We start from the raw sequence: 4,545 nt of genomic DNA, 5'->3' as shown, positions 1-4,545 counted from the left end.
AATTTAAAAACGAAAAGGAGCTGGGCGTGGTGGTGCACCTCTGTAATCCCAGCACTCGGGAGGCTGAGGCAGGAGTATTGCTGTGAGCTTGAGACCAGCCTGGGCTACAGTGAGTTCCAGGTCAGTCTCAACAACAGTGAGACCCTGTCTCAAAACAAAAGAAAAAGAAAAAGAAAAAAAGAAAATGGCTGGGAGTGTAGTTCAGTGCAAAGGACCTGGGTTTCAATCCCTAGTAGAAGGGAGGAGAGGGGAGGGGAGGGAGAAGTTCTCTGTCCATTTGAATCTGGTTTAGTCCTCTGACCTGTTCTAGCCAACATATAAGGAGGAAGTGCTACTATGTAACTTTAAGGGCCAAGTTTTGACACATTTGTAGCTTTTGCCTTCGCTGTTTGGAGCACCCCTGTCCAAGTCAGCTACCATACAAGAAGTGTGTTACTTTGCCACAGATAAAGGATCCTGGAAGGGGACCAAAGCTATCTTGAAGTTCCAGCCTCAGTCATACTCCTATCAGAACAGCCCTGACCGAGCCCCACCCAACAAAGAGAACCCATGAAAAATAAATTATTATTTTAAGCCACTAAAATTTTGTTTTGTTTTGGTTTTTTGGTTTTTTTGAGACAGGGTCTCACTATGGAGTTGAGACTGGCCTGGAACTCACTATGTAGCCCAGGCTGGTCTCAAACTCACAGAGATCCTCCTGCCTCAGCCTCCCATGTCCCAGGGACTTCACCTGGGAAGACCTGGAAGCAGGAGGTGACTGACAGTTGGGGACTGGTGTCATCTGGAACCACCAAGTCACATGTCTGGAGGTCACGCCGGCCAAGGGCTGGGATCTCAACATGTGGCTCCTCCATGAGGTCCCTGCTCCCCCACATCCAGTAAGACTGGACTCTGAGTGCATCCCAAGAGAACAACGTGGAAGACGTAACACCTTCTTCTGACCTTATATCACTTCGGTCTTAGTCATGCGCTTACTCAATTCAAGGTGAATGAGCTGGGAGTGATGTGTATTCCTGCAATCCCAGCGCTGGGAAGGCTGAGGCAGCATTGTCAGGCCAGGCCAAGCTACATAGCAAAACCCTGTCTCAAAAATAAATAGATAAGTAAAAAGGAAAAACGAAGGCACGAGTTCATCCGTCAGGACAGATTTGTTAGGACAAACCTAATAGGGAGGGCCCTGGCTCTTACACCAGACCAGCAACCCTCGCACAGGCTATGAGTCTTGTCTAGGGTCGTGGGCATAAAGGGGGCAGTGGAAGGAAAAGTTCGAAATGGGACATTCGAGGGGAAGAGTTCAGAGAAAAGAGTTGTGGCTGCCTGCCAGGGACAAGGCTTGAGGAAGTACAGGGAGCGGCGGCTGCCTGCCAGGAGCAGCCTGTCGAACATGAAGGGAGTTATGGGGCACAGCCAAGGTCTCTGGGCCTTATTAACCCTTGATTATACATCCTTAGCATGAGCAGAAGCAAAGCTGGATGGAAAAGGCTTGAGGTGGTCCCTGGTCAGCCTAGGGTGGTGGCAGTCTGACTCCTTCAATAACTCAAACCAAGATACAGGGTTTAGAAGTTATTCAGTTCCTGTAGGTAAAGGCTGGGTCTTACATGGTTCCTCTGCCCTGTGACAAGTTGTATTTTTCAAGAGCATTGTTACAAGGTATTCCCTTGTAAGGGGACACTCCGTGTACGTGCCCAGGGCTTGGAGTGGAATGGGGTCTTAGGCTGTCCCTTTATAACTTTATTTTTTCATCTGTAGCATTTTCAGGATAATGGTTATTCCGACAGATTATTAAAAGGACTAAATGACACTGTGAATTAGTCTGAAACAAAGCAAGTGTAAAACGTTAATCATTATGATCAGAAAGTGCTTATTAGCAAATTAAAGACCTGCGAAGCTACTTAATTAAAGAGAACTGCTTAACTGTTGAAGTCAGAAGTTCCTTGGCTGATATGTTCACAGAAAGCATAAATAACACACCTATAATTGGTTTGCTTGGTTTTAGTACCAGGGATCAAACTCAGGACCTTGCGCTTCCGAGGCAGGCGGCGCCGCTGAGCTAAATCCCGGGCCCCTTGGGTCGCTCTTCCTCCGGGTCTCCGGCCTCAGGCTTCCCCTCCTCGGGTGTGTGGCTAGGGCCGGCGACGATGGCCCAGGTGCGGGGCCACTCAGCGCAGGTCCCCGGACCCCCGGTGTGAGTAGCGCCCCGCCCGGCCCGCGGGAGGGCAGTGGGGAGCGGTGCTGGGTTGGGGCCCAGAAGCTCTCAGGAGCTGGAGGGAAAACGCGGCCTCTGTTTTCTTTGTCTGTGAAACGAAGAATTTAAAAACGCACTCTTGATCTCGTCTTTATCTAACGAGACTTCTCTCCTCATATATCTTGGAGTCGTTTGTCCACTCCAGGTTGGGTTGCTCGGATATTTTCACACAGGCCACATTCACCTCCCACATTTCTATGTAGCCTTCAAGATATTTTTCTTTATCTTGCAAACACTGTACATTTTTTAATAGGTAATAAGTGAACATAATAAAAATAAGTTCAGACACCAAAGTGTATGATAGACTCCCTTTATCCAAAGGAAGGCATTCCAAAGTCCCCAGTGGATGCTGAATCAGGAAAGCACTGAGCCCTCTACATGGAGGAGGATGACCGCTCCCAGGGTCCCTGTGGACGCCAGAATCCGGGTGCTGGGGTCCCTTATGGTAGAATGGCATAGCGTCTGAATACAACCTACCCAGTTCCTATACTATACCATCAACCCTGGGCTACTTATACCACTGAGAACCATGTAAAGGCTATGTAAATAATTGATACAGTGTATTGTTCAGGAAATAACAAGGGAAAAAATCTGTACATGTTCGGTACAGGTGTTACTTTTTCCCCAAGTATTTTCAGTCCATAGTTGAGCAGATTTTGTATGCTCAAAACCCAGATACACTACACAAAGAGACCCTGTCTCAAACAAACAAACAACAGAAAGAACCCAGATACACAGAGCCAACTGTGTACTGTTTTCCCTATATATACATAACATATACTTATGATAAAGTTTAATAATTTATAAATAATATAATTTTAAAGTTTATAAATTAGGTGCAGTAAGACATTAACAACAGTTGGCCAGGCTGGTGGTGCATTCCTGTAATTCCAGCACTGAAGAGGCTGAGGCAGAAGGATTGCCACAAGTTCAAGGCCAGACTGGGATAGGTAATGGGCCAGGGATTTATCTCAGTGGCATAGCACCTGCCTCAGCACAGTAACACCTACAAGAGCAAAGGTCCTGAGTTGGATTCCTGGTAAAAAAAAAAAAAAAAAAAAAAAAACATAGTGAATTCAAGGCTAGGTTGAACTACATAGTGACACCTTGTTTCAAAACAAAACAGTAATCACATAGAATAATTATAAGTCAACTGTAATAAAAGTGGTTAAAACTTACAAGCTGTTTAGTTCTAGAATTTTCCACTTAGTACTTTCAGACTGAGGTTGGTTTGAGGTAAACAAAGCACTGGAAAATGAAGCAGTTCAGGCTGGCCTTGAATTCACTGTGTAGCCCAGACTGGCCTCAGATGGGTGGTAATTCTCCTGCCTCAGCCTCCTGAGTGTTGGGATTACAGGCATGAGGCATCATGCCCGGTTTATATATTTTTAAAAATGTATTCTGTTTCTGTAGAGAACCCTAGCCAATATATTTCATTTGTATGTTTTTATTTCTTCCATATCTCTTACTGTGTTCATATCTCTTTCTACTTTCTTGAATATGTGAAGTATATTAATATGCTAACTTTAGTATCTGTATTAATCTCCTTCTATTGATTGGCAATTTTCCTAATAATAGGTCATACTTTTCTTGCTTCAAGAAAGAAAGAGGCAGGGAGGGCAGAAAGGAAAAAAAAGGAAAACAGGCAAAGAGAAGAGAAGGAAGAGACTAGAAGGTGAAGAAGCAAGGCACCACGTTCCTGCGGGCCTGAAAAGCCTGCACAGCTCAGGGCACCAAGTCACGCCAGGCGCCGCAGGGGGGCGCCATCGTCTGTGCTCGCCGCGTCTGTGTGTCTGCAACCGAACTTGGACCCAGGGGGCGCCTGAGAGCTTGCTGGCCAATTCCTTTGCCGGATTTTCACGGAACCAGAAGAAAAACGCAACTCCTGTTTCCGCCCGGTTTCGAACCGGGGACCTTTCGCGTGTGAGGCGAACGTGATAACCACTACACTACGGAAACCGGCTGGTGACAGCGACTGTGCGAACTACTCTTGAAATATGATGGATCCCGAGTGTGTCTAGGCCTCGCCAAGCACCGCCCATCCTGGCGTCAGGCAGCACCCGGAGAGAGCCAGCGAGTGTTGGATCGCTCCGTGGCACCTCCCGGGGAAACAGCGCGATTAGTGGCTGACTGTTGGGTTCAGGATGTGCAGAAAGTACCTCCGCCGTGTCTACGGACTGAATGCAGACACTAGTGAGCTTACCAAGCTAAGCCACTTTGAAAATGCACTTCCGTTGACCTGAATGATGAAGGAAACTCCGGTCTCACTAGGCTCTGCTAGGTCGATGAGATCTCAGGCA

The 4,545-nt window shown here is 46.9% G+C and overlaps 1 non-coding gene across 1 annotated transcript; it reads right to left on the bottom strand.

The window, feature by feature from the left end:
• Positions 1-4,131: 4,131 nt before the first annotated feature.
• Trnav-cac lies at positions 4,132-4,204 on the bottom strand. Its single transcript has one exon. It is a non-coding gene; the product is annotated as a tRNA-Val (tRNA).
• Positions 4,205-4,545: the final 341 nt, after the last annotated feature.

The sequence above is a fragment of the Fukomys damarensis genome, unplaced genomic scaffold (assembly GCF_012274545.1).
Source record: "Fukomys damarensis isolate Sample0158 unplaced genomic scaffold, DMR_v1.0_HiC HiC_scaffold_19, whole genome shotgun sequence".
Classification (NCBI taxonomy): Eukaryota; Metazoa; Chordata; class Mammalia; order Rodentia; family Bathyergidae; genus Fukomys; species Fukomys damarensis.
Note: the sequence above shows the minus strand (reverse complement) of the source record. Positions and strands in the feature narration are given on the sequence as shown.